The sequence below is a fragment of the Camelus bactrianus genome, chromosome 1 (assembly GCF_048773025.1).
Source record: "Camelus bactrianus isolate YW-2024 breed Bactrian camel chromosome 1, ASM4877302v1, whole genome shotgun sequence".
Taxonomy (NCBI): Eukaryota; Metazoa; Chordata; class Mammalia; order Artiodactyla; family Camelidae; genus Camelus; species Camelus bactrianus.
In genome coordinates this window covers 32,615,255-32,635,469 of record NC_133539.1, presented here as the reverse complement: position 1 = coordinate 32,635,469, position 20,215 = coordinate 32,615,255, and the positions used below count along the sequence as shown (strand labels likewise).

At 33.6% G+C, this 20,215-nt stretch overlaps 1 protein-coding gene and 1 pseudogene across 2 annotated transcripts in view; one reads left to right on the top strand and one right to left on the bottom strand.

Moving 5' to 3' along the window:
* The window catches only part of CADM2 (cell adhesion molecule 2), a 948,596-nt gene that overhangs the window by 394,887 nt on the left and 533,494 nt on the right, over positions 1–20,215 (bottom strand). The window lies entirely within an intron of this gene.
* LOC105077955 (ribosome maturation protein SBDS pseudogene) lies at positions 19,167–20,181 on the top strand (annotated as a pseudogene).

Below are 20,215 nucleotides of genomic sequence, written 5' to 3'. Positions count from 1 at the left end.
GCGGAATGGACATTCTCAGGACTCTGGAAATCCCACCATGAGGGCAGTTACCTCCCACTTGGTGTCCTGCGTTTACAGTCTAATGTAATTGGTTCTCTGCGCAGGTGCACTATTTGCACACGTCCTCATGTCTGCCCTAGTGCTGACATTTACCTTTGCTTATGGCCTCAAAATATAGCTAAAATATTCCCTCTAGCATACTGTTGCTATTGGAAACATAAGTTTAAGCTCTGATTTGCTGAGTAGGGCTGCATAAAAAAAATCTCAGTACATAGCAGAGCTAAAGATGATGCAGAGATACTTAGATGAAAACAGACAATTTTGCAGCAGATTGCCTAACATATTGGCAGTTCTCAAATCACATCTCAAATCAGATGAAATAAGTTTCAGCAAGTTATTTAGCATGAAGAATACATTATTAAATTCAATGTATAAAATGTTAATGCAGATTTGCTGGCTCTTAGTGCTGCTTGCTTGCCATCCTCCTCTTGCAACACTGGTATCATAAACTTAACTGTCAGTGTGGGGTGAGCATTCTCCCTCCAATCAACTAGCAGGCATGCTTTCTAGACATCATCTCTGCATCCTTAACCATACACGGGTCACCTTCCAGCTCTACTGAAATTAAAGCATCAGAGTCTTAGAATGAATTTTTTCTATGTACCATCAGTGGTGGTCAGGTTTTTAACAACTATCTGTATCTTTCTGTTACCTGAATTTGTGTTTTTTAGTAATACTGTGTGGCAATTACATTAATAATAGGTGAGGGGTGCACTGTTTACTATGACACATTTTATTTCTGAAATTAGTCAGCTGTGGATTTTACAAATTACCCTCCTTTAAGATCCTGCCACTGAATTGAGATCAATTCATACAAATTTATGGGCATGCTATTTCTGACTGTCATTTCATGTATCTCTCAGAAGAGGCACTTCATGAATGGCCAAGAAGCTCATGGGATTGGAACAGCCATTTGGTAAACAGGTTAAAGCAAAGGGTCCAAGAGATGTGCACACTCAAAGATCAGAGAAGTTGACCATTTAATGTGACTAATCAGGAATTCCAATATTGTCATCTTACTTTAGCGTATGTTCAGTGGCAGGTTATTTCGAGGCAGTTTTCCTAATACTCTTTGAATTCTTTACCGAAGACATTTCATTTGGTATATGGATGAGGAGACCCCTCACCTTAATTCATGGAAGAATGTATTACACAGGAATACACCTTAGTTTTACCGGAGCAAGTAAGTTTTTCATAAAACTTATGTGGGCTCAGTTTTTCCTGATGCATTAATAATGTCTTTCATGGGCAGCCATATTTCTGACATCCTGGCCTTGGTTTATGTCTAACTTCCTATCTTTTCCCAGAGAATACCACCTAGTAGCTTCTATTGACAACACATTTCTGCCAGGCACTATCTCATCCATTTTGTATCCAAGTTTTTTTTAGTCCTTATAGATTCCCAATGAGGTAGGTGGTAGTATGCCCATTTTACAGATTAGAAAACTAAACTTCAGTAAGATTGGTAGATATAAGGTTAGAATCTTCAACTGTAGGGTACCAAAATCACTTTATCTTGATAAATCCCATGTGCTCTCCATTCTTCATTTTGCCTTCCATATACTGGAAGCTCCATGTGGCAAACTTCCTAACTTCCATACGGCCATTCTCAGGATTGCATATAGGCTAAAAGTTAATTCCTGACCTACTGCAAAGCCATTAGGCCTACACAACAGAATGTGGAGACTATTTAAAGATTCTCAATTGCTAAAGTGCTTTGAATGCATCTTCTATTTTGTAATGAAACAATAAGTCATTTGAGAATAATGCTTAACGTTGGATTTTCAAAATGATCATAGATTTGGACTTTTAAGATGTTATTTATTAAAGTTGTGTGGCCAAATTAGGAGGTATATATACTTCTTTGAGCTTTACTAATATACATGGTTTAAAATAATGATGTTTGTCTTCTTTAAATTGATATTTGTACTTCCAAAAATGAATTTTATTCTCAGTTACTGTAAAAACTGAGATATCTGTAACTGTCCTTATTTTTCACATCTTGTCTAATGAAATCTAAATGGGAAATAGCAGTTTAATTATGAAATGCTTTTTTGTAATTTATCCTTTTCTCTTACCTTGCTTCATTCACATTTTCATTAGGAGAGACAGATACATTTGATTTTCATAGAAATTCTGTGTGCTTCATTGTTTTTTTTGGGGGGGGGTTGTCTGTTTGGTTTTTTAACTAGGCTTTTGCTATGAATTGCTTAGAATTCAGTTGATCCTGGATAAATGGAAAGTAAGAAGAAGAAGACTGTGAAACGGTTTTGTCTCAGCAGGCTCCACTGTGAAAGCCCAGCATGTGAGAGGAGGGTGTGAGGCAAGCCACACTGCAGCTGATGGCTGCCGTACATTGTCAGTGTTGCTGAAGTACTATCCATAGATGATGGGGTAAAAAATGGACAAATGTGAACAGCATGAATATCAACCACATTTTAATTAGTGGTGGCTCCTCAGTAAACAAAAGTACATATTAGATTGTAGAGCAAAATCCCAAGCAGCAGCATAGCTAGGTTTAACTTTATTTTAGATGGGATCCATTAAGCAGTATCACATCCATTAAATCAATGGTAACATGTATGCTTATATGACTAAAGTTTTACTAAGAGCTTTCACACATGTATTATCTCATTTGATCTTTCCAAAGCCCTGGGGGATAAACAAGGTATGTGTTTTCTCCTCATATTATAAGGTCATATGGCTCAGCTGTGTTAAGCAATGTATTCAACATAGTAATCAGAAGAGTTGGGGTTCAAAGTCATGTCTCCAAACTCCAAATCTTTTATTATTGTGGTTCTGGTACCATCTTTAAAGACAATTGCATTCTGAATAGATATTCTACACAACATATTTTGATAAATTTCCTAACCACTAAATTTGATTTGACAAAGCTTTATTCTAGTTCATTCTCTAGTAAAGATTAAGTTTAATTGATAAAATCTTTAGAGTTCCCCCAAAAAGTCAGCTTATAACCACAAGCTTTGAATTTCAGGAATAACAGTATAAGACCACAGGTTCCAGGGTAATTATATGGGAACTGCTACACTGTAACTTTCAGATGCTACAAGCAGAGCCAGTCACTTTCAGAACTTATAAAAATTTAAAAATACTGTGCTTCCCTAAGCAAGAATGCAAGAACAATCCATGTTCCAACACTACCCTGTTTCTCTTGTTTGGCTTTTTTTTTTTTTTTTTGAAACAAACTTTGGCTATGTGAATATCGGGGACAAAAAGGGGGTACTTTTTCACACATATAGCACCATTTGGTGCAGGCAACCCAATTCCTGTTTGGTGACAAATACTGTAACATATATTTATAAACACAAAAAACTAAGTAGTTAAGTATTGGAATTTCTTTGCATTACTATAGATAAATGGATGGCATAATATTATTTGCATACTGTTTGTATTTAAATTTGAACTTTATATCTTCGTATAAAAATGAGCCCAGGTAGAAATGATTAAGGTGGAGGGATTAATTTCCTACAGACTGAAATATACAGAATATTCCCAAGAGAATATTATCAATATTCTATAGACTGCTTTCCAGACACCTGGATTTTTCTTATTTTTTATGTAAAAAAAAGGAGTGCCACCTGCAAGCCAGGAAGAGAGCTCTCCAGAATCTGACCATGCTAGCAACCCTGATTTTGGACTTCTAGCCTCCAGAACTGTGAGAAAATAAGTTTCTGCTGTTTAAGCCATCATGTATGTGGTATTTTGTTATGGCAGCCCAAACGGACTAAGACAGTGCTTTTATACTACCTTTGCAATAAAAAGTCTTAAAAATTGTTTACCAAGCATATTAAAATTAATAATTTATCATCTACTTGAACAACTTGTAGATTCGCTTGTTTATCTAACTATGATTTCTGACTCGTTACTTTTCATACTTTATTTGCTTGTTTATTTTTTCTTCAAAATATTACTGAGTAACTCTGAAATAACAACTGCAAATTAAACACCATGGTTTAAAATACATCTTAACCAGACTTCATACCTTAAAACCTTCAGTTCACCTTTCTTTGAAGCCTAAATATTCATGGAGCTCACTAAGCATTTGCAGTGTCTAATGGTGTCTTTATTTGGCTCTACTTTTGTCTCGAAATTGTCCAGGTAATTATCAGATCTCTGGGAAATAAAGACACGATAGCCCAGCTTTCCACATGTAAGCAGGTTTATTCTGCTCCAGGGATTATTGGGTAAGCTCTCAAGTGTTGCAGGGTTCAATTCTAAAATCTTCTTAAATTAAAAGTAATTTAACAATGGATTGTTTGTAATTTTGTTGCAACTATTAAATGCTGTTGCAATGACTAGATTTCTTGAAACATACTTTCTTCCTCACATATCCCTTCATTCTCTTGCTTCATAAATTCCTACTTACTCACAAGATCTTTACTGACTTCTTCAGGATTTGTTCTAATTCTTAGACATCTCTGCTTAGTAATTATGATAACAGATAATTATTTTTACTCATATAAGTTTCATCCTTTAATATTAGCTTCTTTCCTAAAAGGGATGTTATAGCTATTTGTTCACGGACCTACTGTTCAGTATGTCATATCTCTGTTGTTTGTTGATTGATCTAATGAATAAGAGAATGTGAAAATATTTTAAAAGAATATTCAAATGTAGATGTTAATTACTGCTGAAACAGATTTATATACAATGTAAACTCACGTGATTGAAATCATTCCAGAAAAATAGACATGTTCCTAAAAACTATGGGAAAAGAAATCATTAAAAAAGTAATCTATGGAAATACTCCAAAAAATGATAATTTATGTTCAATAGTCTCAACAAGTGAAAACAAACAAAAAACCCTAAAGCAATGCTGGATATGTTAATGTACTACTCTTTGAAACTGCATGCATATAGAAATCTATACCTTCATATATTGGAATGAATCTACATATAATAGTAATAATGATAGCTAACATATTCAGAGCATTTAGTATTTGCCAAATCTTGTTCTAAACTACTTTACATGTACTAACTCACTCAATTCTCACAAACAAAATTTGATACTAACTCAAGGCTATCATAAACAAAAATTTACACAGCACTTTGCAAGATTTTTGTAATTGGATTTGCTATGCATTATAGTTTACCAAAAACGTAAATTTGTTAATGAAATAACATTTAAAAAGTCCTTTGACAATTTCCATTTATCAAAAGTCTTCTATTTGACACCAAAAAAGACAGCAAAAATAGGTCAATATTTAGGTCAATTATACCAAGACCCTCCCTGGAATAAATCATACCTATATTTGAAAAAGGAAATTTGATTAGTAATTTATTCAATGCTAATTAGTTTCTAGCCACAAGCCACCTTTACCACCCACGTCACCCCTGCATTCCAATACCTTAGGGTTAGTTCCAATCTTACTCTGAAAGTTGTTTAACCTAAAATGTCTTTAGGGGATAATTTTCTAACCACCTTTTAAATTACCACCCACAGTTTTCCACAAACTAAGACGCATTAGAAAAGTTCCTTTTTCTTTTTCCTTTTCTTAAATGGAACAAAGGAAATAGTAAAATGTAAGTGACACATGGCAATTTGATACTTCCTACTGGAGATAATGTTCTCCTACATATAATATGGAAAAATGTGTCTAAATTCTAAGTTGATGGCATTGTAGTAAACAATTAAAATTATTAAATGGGTCAATAAATTGTCTAAATTTCAAATCTTCCCAGTTTTAAATAATATGAATGATCTTAATTCCAAATAACTGCTATAAACTGAAAAACTGATGGAACTGATTCTTTGTTGTCCTGAAAATTTTGATGTCAAAGCCATTGACAATGACTTAGCTGAGTAGAAATATTTACCTATTTGAGGTATTTGTATACCAAGAAATCAGACTGATGACTTCCTCCCGTATGTATATATAAACATTCACATACTACACAATGCATGTGTACACATAAAAACATGCACACAAACATATAAATGTATTTATGTAAACCAGAAAAATATACTGAGCCCCTTTTTTATTTGCAGAAGGCCATCAATTATTTTAAGTGTGTTTTATTAGGAAACTGGCTCTTATTTTATATTATTACTTTAATAATTTCAGTCACTAAAATTTTTTTGAGTCATACTCCTTTTATTATATTTATCTTATAAAAATCTCATATGTATTGTAATTATATTATCTGTTAATTTCATTTTGCAAAGAAAGCATTACAAAATATTTGTTACATAAAAGGTGTCTAGCATCTGATAGAGTTTTAACCACTGCCTTATTGTGACAATCAAATGGCCTAAAATATTTGAAAACACTTTGCCAGCAATAAAGAATTACAAATTCTAGTTTTTACTAGATTTGTAGTGATATGACATCTCTTTCTCATTTTCTCCTTTAGGACAAAGGTGAGGCATTACTACCCCCATTTGACAGATGTAGAGACTAAGGCAGCAAACAGGGAAGGGACTTGTCACCTAGTTAGAGAGAAATGAAGAAGAGTCATTTTAGCACCCAATCTCCTGACTACCAGCAATCAGTCTGCTGCCTTACCCAAAAAGGGTGACAACTGTGGATTTTTGAACAATTTTTCTAATACGCAGATTTCTAGTCTTATGCTGTCAATTATGATGAGATTTAGTCTCTGCTGGTTTCTTGGAGGTAGTCAAAATGTAATTAATATCAACAGCCATTTCCATTTTCACTTTCTGCATCCTTTGGCTTATGGCACTGCTTCAGTAACTCTGAGACTTAATTTTGCCATTATGTTCTCAAACTCAAAGTAAGTATAGTTACATGGAATAAATCAATAGCTATCTCACTCTATTTTCAAAAACATGACTCTATCATTAAGCAATGGGGAGCCATAGAGTACACTGATTGAATTTACATTTTAGACAAGTTGGTCTAGCAGCTTTGTGGAAGGTGAATTTGCTAGTCAGACATGCCATCTAGGAGTTTACTGTCAGGCTCTAAACTAGGGCAGTGACAGTGGAATCAAACAGATGCGGGGTAAGGCAGAGAATAAGGGAAGAATCCTACAGTCAGTGGATGCCTGGTATTCAGTAGGTTGCAAAGAATATACAGGGGGAAAAAAATAAGGATGAAGGTTTACAGAGAAGTTTTATATTTTAAAAGAATTAGGTTTCAAACACTATGCATTAAGCTAATGATTCAAACTTACTTGCTCAAATCAATCTAACTTTAATGTAAGTATCTTGCAAATTAGTTGTTTTAAATATTAGTGCAGGATTTAAGGTACTTGAAAATCATTTATTTGTGTATTCATTCATTCATTTATTCATTTAAGAAAATAAGACACAACTTGAAATTAGCTTAAAAAATTTACCAGCTCTGAACTTTAATATCTGACATTGTGTTTTAATGTTTAGAAAACTGTGGCTCTTAATTTGAAACATTTCACACTTAGTTAAATTTTAAGATATTTTAAAATGTAAATTTCAAACACAAATAAATATAATGGAAATGTGTGAATGCCTTGACTTTATATTCACAGATGGGAGGGTATAAAGTTGGTATCAATAGCAATTGAAATTAGAAACTAATCACCACTAGTGTTAAATAAAGATGGCATAGAACAGAATATCTAATCTAACTTAATTGAAATTTAAATTCATAGTATGCAAAAGAATAAGAATACAATCATCGTTTCCTCTTTTATCAGCACACATAAGTAATATCGGGTTGCACAATCACATTCCATTGCAAAGTATCATGATGCTATTTCATGAAGAATAGCTAGACAAAGCGATGCTGACGAATAAATTATGGTTTCAAGTGCTTGAACTGCATATAAATTTACCTTCTAGAAGGGCTCTTAAACAAAACAACTCTAAAGTCTTGATCTATTTAGAGTGTTACAAAAAACTGTATGGCCTTTGCCCTGTTTTTAACCTCATTTAACTCTCATTACAAAACATCTCTATTATACCACTATGAAAATCTATTTTAAAAGAAAACCCGGGGCCTACTCTCAAAGTGATACTGCACACAATCCATTTGATGCAATGGTAAAAGGTTTGCAGGGGATGAGTGGTGTGTCTTTTGATTGACCTTTTGGAATACACTCTTTTGTGCTGTTAGTTTTGTTTTAAAACACTACCTAATCATCAGTACATCTGACAATACTGACTTCCTACCTGTCAGCACATGAAAGCTAAATGGAAAAAAAAAAATGAGGAGAGATTAATAAGGAAAGTTTGTATAAATCCTATAATATTAGAGGAGAATTTTTCAGTGGAAAAGAGGACCTGATTTGGGAGACTGAATGGAACCTCTGTTTTTAAAACAGAACATATAGTTTTCTAAGAAATGTCTTCTATTTGTCTGATTTTACATAGAAATGTTTTTGAAAGAATTACAGCAGAATATTTAAGAAACTATTTTTTTTAAAAAACAACAAAACAACCATAAAAATAGGCTTTAATCTTCAATGCTAAATTTAAAATGTGTTTTTAATAGAAAATGTTTGAAAAATCATTGTCATTAAAATGCAGCTAAAAGGAACTAAAATTTGTAGTTAGTTTATAAATGATGAATCCACAATGTAAGCTGGAAAACCCATTATAATCAGCAAAAAACAGAGAAACAATAACATTCAGATGGATTATATAAATTTCACTGTCTATATAGGAAGCTTAACAGTTCATTGATAGAGACAAATGTCTTCTCCTAGACTTGATATCTAGGAGAATTTTGTTACAATGGTCTTTATTTTGGTTAAATAACAATAGGATGTTGTTAGCAATTATGTTCCATTTGTTGTTGTCCCTTCTTGGGGGCTCTTGGTAAACACTAAAGGATTACTACATGAATAGAGATAAAATATTTTAAAACTTATATTGGGGAGAAAGCACAACTTTTAAAGAAAATGTGAGAATTTATATAGTACTGCCAACTCCTCAATTTGAGAAGTTAGAACATTAAATCCAAATGAATAAACAAACAAAAGAGCAATAACATACTGTTACTAACATTTTACAAAAGAAGACAGAACTTCCAAGAGATGAAATATGTGTTACACCAACAAATATATATGGGTATGTGTGCATAAAGTGTCTGTGTGTACACAGTGTGTGTGTGTGTGTATATATGTATATATATGCGACTTCTCAGTTTTTAAGGTGGCTTTTGGGAAGGACTGCTGTAAACTCATCTTTAAAAATATCTCTCAGATTCAGGGCTTTGACAGAACCTATCTGGAAAGAATTCATATTTGATGCTTCCAGATTATTTTTTATTCTCAAATGAAGCTGTCATGCAGTTTCAATCTGGCAAGTACTTTCAACCATTTCTCAGCTATGGGGACTGTACATCTGCAGTTCTAAGATACTACCACCAGAGGCCAGTCTTGCCTATTTCGTCAGGCAAACAATAAATCAATAGAGATGATTTTCTTTACGAAAATCTTTTTATTGAAAAGATGTAAATTTACTGCTTATATAACTAGTTTTTACAATATATAAATTATGTTTAAAGTAAAATTGACCATCTGTGGGATACACTAGGAAATTCACATAATTTATTTTCTCTAAAAAATTAATGCAATAACCATTTACTGAGCAATTTTTTGGCTAAGCACTTTCCACAAACTGTATTAAGACTTACAAAACCCTACAGGAAAAGTATCATTCTTATCTCCATGTTATGAATAATGGAACTAAGGTTCAGAGAAATGTTCAGAGCTCTTCATAGACTTCTGCTTACATGTTATGTTGATTGCCACCTTTAGTCCTAAGCTCATGGTATGTTGAGTTACTTGCAGCTTGCTAAAAATCTTCATTACATATATTTGTGCATTCTATTTTAAAAATATATCTGTAATACATTTCCACTTGCAATCTCCCTTCCTTTCTTTTGCTCAACAGTTTACCTAACATCTTACTATACTACAAGTGTCATCTTAAATATTTTCTGTGGAAAAAACCTAACCTGTACACATAAATAGGTTATGTTTTACAGAGTTCTTGTCAGCCATTTTTCCATAATAATATTATCAAGTATGCAATTACAGATAATCAATATAATCTATCAGTATCATGTTAAAAGAAATATTCCATATTATCTCTTTTTATCCTGCATGAAAATCTACCAAACCATTTGATTATCAAACTATTAAGAATCATTTTTAAAGGGTATGTTTTTGGCAAATCAAAGTCTCTTGCTTAAATGATTGTAATTGAAACTAGGTTAAGCAAAAAGGAAAAAAAAAAAAAAACCTGAACTATCAGAAAGAAATTAAGGAAACACTATCATTTACTATTGCATTAAAAGTAATAAAATAGCTTGGAAGTAAAAGACCTGTACTCAGAAAACTATAGAACACTTATGAAAGAAATTGAAGAGAACACAAACAGATGGAAATAAATATACTGTGTTCTCAGATTGGAAGAATGCTATTAAAATGGCCACACTACCCAAGGCAATCTACAGATTCAATGTAACACATTAAATTGCCAATGGCATTTTTCACAGATCTAGAAAAAGTAATTTTAAAATTTGTATGGAAACATAAAGGATCCCAAATAGCCAAAACAATCTTGAGAAAGAAGAATGGAGCTGGAGGAATCATGCTCCCTGACTTCAGACTATATCACAAAGCTACAATAGTCAAAACATCATGACAGTGGCACAAAAACAGACACAAAGATCAATGGAAAATGACTGAGACCAGAAATAAACCTACACACTTATGGTCAGTGAATCTATGACAAAGGAGGCAAGAATATACAGTGGAGAAAAGACAGTCTCTTCATTAAGTGGTGCTGGGAAAACTGGACAGCTACATGCAAAAGAAGAAAACCGGAACATTCTCTAATACTATAGATAAAAATAAACTCAAAATGGATTAAAGACTTAGATGTAAGACTGGAAACCATAAACTGCTAGAGGAAAACACAGGCAGAACACTCTTTGACATAAATTGTGGCAATGTTTTTTGAATCTGTCTCCTAAAGCAAAGGAAATAAAAGCAAAAATAAACTAATGGGAACTGATTAAACTTAAAAGCTTTTGTACAGCAAAAGAAACCACTGACAGAATGAACAGACGATCTACTGAATGGGAGAAAATATTTGCAAATGATATGACTGATAAGGAGTTAATATCCAACATATATAAACAGCTCATGTAACTCAATATAAAAAAAAAGTAACCTATCCAAAAAACAGGCAGAAGAAATGAATAGACATTTTTCTAAAGAAGAAATGCAGATAGCCAACAGGCACATGAAAAGATACTAAACATCACTAATCATCAGGGAAATGCAACCGAGAACCACAATGAGATTTCACCTCACACCTGTCAAAATGGCTATCATCAAAAAGAACACAAGTAACAAATGTTGGCAAGGGTGTGGAGAAAGGGGAACCCTTGCACACTTTTGGTGGGAATATAAACTGATGTAGCTACTGTAGAAAACAATATGGAGGTTTCTCAAAAAATTGAAAATATAACTACCATATGAGTCAGCAATTCCATTTCTGGATATATATCCGAAATACCCCAAAACACTAATTTGAAAAGATACATGTACACCCAACGTTCATAGCAGAATTATTTACAATTGCCAAGCTACAGAGGCAATCTAAATGTCCATCAATAGATGAATGGATAAAAATGTGAGAGATATATACGTATTTATATATATATATACATACATATATTAGAATACTACTCAGTCATAAAAAGTGAAAATCTGCCATTTGCAGCAATATGGATGGACTTGGAGGGCATTATGCTAACTGAAATAAGTCAGACAAAGACAAATACTGTATAAATCACTGATATGTAGAATCTAAAAGATACAACAAATTAGTGAATATAACAAAAAGCAGACTCACAGATACAAAGAACAAACTAGTTGTTACCAGTGTAGAGGAGAGAATGGGGAAGGGGCAACTTGAAGGTAGGGATTAAGAGGTACAAACTATTATGTACAAACTAATATGTATAAAAATAAGGATATATTATACAACACAGGGAATATACCCAATATCTTATAATAACTATAAATAGAGTATAACCTATAAAATTGTGAATCATTCTTTTGTACACCTATAATATATAATGTTGTACATCAACTATACTTTGACACTTTTTTTTTAAGAAACCCTTCTTATTGGTATGTGTAAGTGGAAATTACAGGAGTAGTCTCATTAAAAGCTGGCTGGATCCAGACATCCATACCTCTTTCTTCACCACCATCTGTATTTCATACTCAGCCTGACACTGGCAGGGCCAGAAGGGCCATAAACTAATAAAGAGTTAAATACCCTTACAGAAGGTGATTTTAAAAATAGAAGAGAAATATGCTCACTCTCTCAGCATCCATTTCATCTCAATGAGGGACTCCAATCCCACTTGGATAATAGGTCTTCCTTCTGGAGAAAAGGATGAGGTTCTATGACTGGCTAGGGCAGGGCCACTTGTCCCTTCCTCCGACTAGAGAGTGCACAAAGTACAATAAAGAATAATTTCATCAGAAACACGTGGATTGGGTGAGAGGAGAAATTTTCCAATGCATAGATGGGGCTTCTAATATAAAAAAGAAGAAATACCTATTCTAGATGCATAGCCAAAGGAATATATCATGCAATACAGGATTTCATGTTGATTTTCTACACATTTTACGACATTGGAATTTTTGCTTAACATAGATCCATATGAATATTTCTATGATGCTAAAAGAGATAAAACAACTAAGTTCGTGAAGGTTAGCAATGCCATAGGAAGCTGAGCAGATTGTGGGTCTGTACCTGATTCAGCCAGAGGATACTTTTTGCAGATGATCCTGCCCTGGAGACAACAGGAACACAATCTTGTAACTATGTATCATTTTACAGAATTGGAACAGTGTAATGGACTGATGATAAGTGGACTGAAAATGGAGAGAATAAACCAAGTTGCTACAGGCAAAGTACATTTGCAGACTAAAATCCTCATTAGCAGCACAAAACCAGAAGCCAAAACTTTGCTGCCTTAGCAGCACCCCAGTCAAGGATGCACTAATTAGATAAGGAGATAAACTGTGTTGCTAAAGCCAGCCCATCCTTTGTTTATGATCAGGCACTGAGTGACAGCAGTAATCATCAAGATCCAAATTCCAGTCAACACGGATAAAGAGCAAGGGGATGTCTAAGACTAAAACACTTGCCAGAACCAAGGACCAGTAAGACGGGCTTTGCTTGAACTTTAACCGAACAAAGTCTGGCCTTACACAGATGAGGACATCAGGTAAAGTGAAGCGGAGGGATGCACAGAACGATAAAGTGATTATTTCCTGGATATATTAGAGCATAATCAGGAATAGCCCATCAGACTATGGACAGCGAAGAACAGCAGAAGCTGAATTTTAGAACTATCACTTAATTCATATGCAAATCACTACAGTAGGTTCTCAACTGGTATCAGTGATGTGGCAGAGGATTGTGGGGACTGGGCACTCAGCAGAAATGTCATAAAGACCAGTACAGTAAAATGACTCAACATTAGTAGTGAGAAAGATTCTACAAAGGGTAAAGCAGGGAACAAGATCAGATCAACTTGTAGTGTCAGCAAGCCATTGTGAATGTCATAGTTTCATTTTAGGTATCTTAGATCTGGACCCTAATCTGGCTACTCAATTCAATGGACAAAATATGGACAGGAAAAATTACCTTCCTGAGAACACATATTTTTGCAAGATAAACCTGGATTAAAATTCAAGAGATTTCTAATCTTTCACTGTATGGTTATAGGTAACAGAAATATAGTCACTGAAAGCACACATTTTTCTACATTATATTGTTACTGACATTTGAATCTTGAATTAAACTATATTTCTGTCTGAAGACAATAATAACTTTCCCATTTCTAGCAATGAGATCTGTTTGATTAAAATATTTTATTTACTGGTCATTGCATTTTATGTATACTCTTTTAGAGCACTATGTACACGCATTTAAGTGTATGTGTGTCTGTATGTATAGACTTTAAAAAGCTATTTTAATTCATATATTTCATATAAACTTTGTAACATGAAAATTCACAGCAAGTTTTGGATTAGAGCTCTGGTAAGCTAGCTTGTTATTAGTTACATGACAGATTGGGAAGTTGGCCTTATGTTTGACATGTGCAATATCAGAGCTCATTACATACTATGAGTAGACTTTGTCTCAAGTCCATGCCTTTCATGACATTAGGTTAAGGAGGGCTGATGACTGTATTACAGGAGTTCAACACTACCTGGAAAACAGACCTCTTTCACAAAATAGTCACCAACTTGTCCATCAATGCCACAAACTCATTTAACAAAAGATATAATCTATCAACAACTAGAGGTAAGAATTACCTTAACATCCTTGAGTGAGACAACATATTAAATTCTCAATAAAGCATGAGAAAAGTTATCTTAGTCCACAGTGTGATGTAAGAATCCAATATGCTATAGACATTTATCCGTAAGTAAAGGACATAGAAATATATATTCATAATCATTATTAACAAGAAAACTTAACTGATTTTTAAACCACCAATTTGTTACTTTTAATTTTTTTCTATTTTTCTTTAATGTTTAAACACATACACACATACACATATTCCAAGTTAACATTTCCCAAATGAGTAGTGTAAAAAAAAATCAGCAGAAAAGAAAAAACTATTTGGAGAATTTTGTCATGTTTTCTTAACTGTAAGAGTCCAAGGTCATAATTCTATTTCATTAAGCTTTATAACTCAACCGAAGAAAGCCATTTTGAGGAAAGAAATTATATAAAATGAGAATACCTGGCATAAATTATTAACATCTTGAAAGTACATTCATATGGATAATGTATTAGTTTAATGTTCTTACTTTGCAGATTCAAAGGCAAAAAATTAGAATTTTATGTCAAATGATGGTCTCTGTATAGAATCATTACTTCAGAATGGTACAAGCAGAAGTACAGATAGCAACAGCCTATGTGCAGTAATGGGAACTCTGTTCTAGAGTAGCCTCTGAGCAGCTCCGTATATGAGCCCATACTTGACCATCAGCTTTGCATAACAAGGATAAGAAAAATAATGATCATACTGTTAATATTTAGTTATTCTTATAATAAAGTTAAAAAATAAAAAAACAGGTAGTTCTTTAAAAATCTTAATTCAAGTTCCCCTTTTCTGAGCTGCAACTCTTACTTTTCAATAGCACTCCACAGCTGATTAGATTCTCACACAATCTCGGTAATACTTTCACTGGAAGATGGTGTAGAAGATAAATTATCAAGTAATCATGTACTCTCCTGAAACAAGTTCTATTGATTTTCAGATTTGTGGCAATAGATTCTATCTGTAATAGAAGAACCCAGAATTCTGTATTTTTCCCTTAGATAATAAGACAACCATCTGTCATAATGTACAGTATATCCACTCACTGTGTTAGGTTATGTATTTTTCAATACTCTAATTTAAGTTTCAGAGTCAGTTTTTTTTTTTAACTACCTATTTTTGTACTCACAAAAATTCTGTATGCCAGAAAAGAATTCATGTTAGAGCACGGGAGAACTTTAATACTAGAATCTGTACATTAACTGCTTTGTGTCTATGAAAGTGAAACTAAACATACAATTACAGTTTGTACTGATGAAATCAATTAGTTCAGCTCCTTACAGGATATGTCATTCCTTTTTTGAGTTTTGGTATTAATTTCTATTTATTAGGGTTTCATAAGTGTATTACTTGGGTTTCATATACTATTTTCCCTGTAATTGTGGGATTCTCCCTGGTAGCCTCCATTTTCATGTGTAAGAACTATTAACCCATTTAGGCTTCTGTTGAGACTATAAAAATTCCCCAAGGTAAGTGCAATAAAAGCAAACAAATGGGACTAAATCAGACTAAGAAGCTTTTTTCACAGTGAAGGAAACCACAGACAAAATGAAAAGGCAACTGAATAGAAGAAGATATTTGCACATATTTCCAATAAGGGGCTGATATCCAAAATACAAAAAGAACTCAAGTAATTCATTATCAAAAAAAAACCTCATTTAAAAATGGGCAGAGGACCTGACTAAATATTTTTCCAAAGACGACATACAGTGGGCCAATAAACACATGAAAAGGTACCCAACGTCACTAAATATCAGGGAAATGTAACTCAAAACCACAATGAGATAACACAGCACAACTGTCAGACTGGCTGTTACCAAAAAGATAAGATACAAGTGTTGGTGAGGACATGGGGAAAAGGGAAACCTCATGCACTGCTGGAAGGAATGTAAATTTGTGCAGCCACTGTAGAAAATAGTATGGAGGTTTCTCAAAAAAACACAAATAGGATTATAAAGTATAAAGTATAGCAATTCTATTTCTGGGTATTTATCGAAAAAAATAAAAACACTAATTTAAAAAGATATATGTACCATTTTGTTCACTGCAGTACTATTTACAATAGCCAAGATATGGAAGCAACCTAAGTGTCCATCAATAGATGAATGGATAAAGATGTATGTGTGTGTGTGTGCGCGTGTGTAAACACATACAATGGAATATTACTCAGCCACAAAAAGAGTGAAATATTGCCATTTGCAGCAAAATGGACAAACCTGGAGAGTATTAAGCTAAATGAAATAATTCTGACAGAGAAAGACACTTCAGATATCCTTCAATGATTGAATGATTAAGCACACTGTAATATATATTCTTACCATGGAATACTACTCAGTGATCAAAAGGAATAGTTTATCAAATGATACTGCATAGATCACTTGAAAGTACCAGAAGTTTACAACACTTACTTCAACTGAAGTAAACACAAAAATTCAACACATTTCAATTCTAATACACTGAATAGATTTTCCAAATTTTGAGTTATTAAGGTGAGGTGATGTTATATCTGATTCTCGCTATTGCCTGATAGTTACAGAAAGTCTCAGCCTAGCACACATGCTGAATCACACATGCTGAATCTCTGCTTGCAGAGTACTTTTCTGATCACTGTCTTGGTTCAAAGCAGAAACAGTGCTCAACAAGGCATTTTATTTGTTTGAGGCTGGGATTAACTGAATAATATATTCTGTAAATTGACTGTCCTGCTTAAGTATTAGAACACTTTTAGAAAGAACTTTAAAAGTCCATATTCTCCTCAATCATTACACACAAAAATAATGTAAAGCAGTATCTTACTATGAGATAGTTTCATTTATTAATAAGTTTTCAGTATTTTCTAGAAATAAATGTTTTATTTAAAGAGAAATGAAGAAATGTGTTCATACTGACCCAAATAAGGGAGATCAGGTTACATACATTCAACTCTAAATATAATAAATAATTGTTCAAATCAACTTCTACAGTGAAAAGCAATGCTTCTGAGATTTACTTATTATTTTATAATTTTACATTTCTGTAGTTGATATTTTAAAATATGTTTCTAGTTGCTTGCATTTTACCTAAGTTATTTTTCACTTGCCTGTAGATTGTCTGGATCTTAGTTTAAATAAGACTTAAAATATACTGTTAGGGTGAAATCATGCATACATTCAATGGACAGATTATTTTTATTGTGGGTGAAAGACCGTAGAGTTTTTTTTTTCATAACTTAAAATATACTTCAAGGGTATTAGATAGGTTAGTAAATTGGTTCTTAGTTTTTAAGTCTGAAACTTCATCACCTGCCTTTGAAATATCTAAATAAAATGCATCATTTCTTGTTTTGTATTCTTATTACTAATGTTTTGATGAGAACTCATGTAGAATCTGTTTTTAAAAAAAATCCTTGGAACTAAATGCAAAGTTTTTTGCTATGTATATTAAGGATTTATTGGCCATTTGCAAAATTAAAATTTGGAATATTTTATCAAGCAATAATTCTGATTAGTTAACAATATGAAGTATTAAGCAATATTTTTTTAAAAAGCATTGGAGAGTTACTAGCATTCAAATATTATTATACAACTCAAGTGAGACTTGGAGAGACATGGTTGGCTACAGCCAGCCAGCACTTCCTTTTTTTTTTTTTTTTTTAAGTTGAAGTATAGTCAGTTTACAATGTCGTATCGATTTCTGGTGTACAGCATAGTGTTTCAGTCATACATATACATACATATATTCATTTTCATATTCTTTTTCATCATAGGTTGCTACAAGATATTGAGTACAGTTCTCTGTGCTATACAGTATAAATTTATTGTTCATCTGTTTTATATATAGTAGTTAGTATCTGCACATCTCAAACTCCCAATTTATCCTTTCCCATCCTTTTACCCTCTGGTTACCATAAGTTTGTTTTCTATGTCTGTGACTCTGTTCCTGTTTTGTAAATAAGCTTATTTGTGTCTTTTTTGAGATTCCACATATAAGTTATATCATATAGTATTTTTCTTTCTCTTTCTGGTTTACTTCACTTAGAATGACAATAACCAGGTCCATCCATGTTGCAGCAAATGGCATGATTTTATTTTCATGGCTGAGTAGTATCGAATCATATTCCATACTATACATTTTTGTGGACATTCAAATACTTATTTATAAACAAGTTGGAATCCCTAAGCCAAAAAAAAAAAAAAAAGCATTAGTTTAAAAAAAAGATGAAAGTTTTGGGGAATTATTTAAATGTAAAATAATTCTAAAAAATATTTAACTTTAATTATCCCTATCTTAGAGCTAAGAAGAGTTATATTTTCCAAGTTTGCACACCTAATAAGTGGTAATTTAAAATGTGCTTTTTTTTCTGTTTAAGGAGAATATAGATATGATTCACAAAGAGATACGGATATTTCTTAAATTTAGAACTTTTTTAGGGTAGAAAATTTGGCATACATCAAATGCAATGAGTTTACACTAAAAATAAACAGTTCTGTGCTCTAAAATGGTTTCATTTATTTCATTAATAATTGCCATAATTTATAAGTCTAAAAGGTACCCTGAAGATGTAACATTCCTGCAGCAGACACTATTAGCAAATGTCACACTGCAGTGTTCTTCATATATAAACAGAAGCCTCAGGAGACAAAGATGAAACTTCTTACATGAAAGATTATGCACTCTAAATGTCAGTCTCTTAAAATACTCTAAACCCTTCTTAAAGATAGTTAATGCAAATAGCCTAAAATGTGCTTCAAGTTATATTTCAAAGTATTTTTTTTCCTAGACAAACTGGTTGGCAGAAACATGAACAATTGTTTCACTTATAGGGCAGTCTGCGGGCGTTGCTGTGCTGCGCGCCGCCGGGTGATTACATCGAGCCGCCGGTGGCCCTCAGGCCGGAGGCGCAGGTCTGCCTTGGTTCGTTGGACCTTGGTCTGTGAGCAGCCACAATGTCAATCTTCACCCCCACCAACCAGATCCGCCTAACCAATGTGGCCGTGGTACGGATGAAGCGAGCCGGGAAGCGCTTCGAAATCGCCTGCTACAAAAACAAGGTCGTCGGCTGGCGGAGCGGCGTGTTAAAAGACCTTGATGAAGTTCTGCAGACCCACTCAGTGTTTGTAAACGTTTCTAAAGGTCAGGTTGCAAGGAAGGAAGATCTCATCAGTGCATTCGGAACAGATGACCAGACTGAAATCTGTAAACAGATTTTGACGAAAGGAGAGGTTCAGGTGTCAGATAAAGAACGGCACACACAGCTGGAGCAGATGTTTAGGGACATTGCAACTATCGTGGCTGACAAATGTGTGAACCCTGAAACAAAGAGGCCGTACACCGTCATCCTTATCGAGAGAGCCATGAAGGACATCCACTATTCAGTCAAGCCCAACAAGAGTACCAAACAGCAGGCTTTGGAAGTGATAAAGCAGTTGGAGGAGAAAATGAAGATAGAACGCGCTCACATGAGACTTCGGTTCATTCTTCCAGTGAACGAAGAGAAGAAGCTAAAAGAGAAACTCAAGCCTCTGATCAAGGTTGTAGAAATCGAAGACTACAATCAACAGTTAGAAACTGTGTGCCTCATTGACCCTGGCTGCTTCAGAGAAATCGATGAGCTAAGAAAAAAGGAGACAAAGGGCAAAGGTTCTTTGGAGGTACTCAATTTGAAAGACGTGGAAGAAGGAGATGAGAAGTTTGAATGACATCCATCAGTCTCCTCAGCTGTTAGACACTAAAGCCTTTTCGTTTCCCACAGTCCTCTTTTCTTTCTGTGATCTGCCACATACTTGCTCAGACGATTTGACATTTTCAAATGAAATGGAAATTAAACAACTCTATAA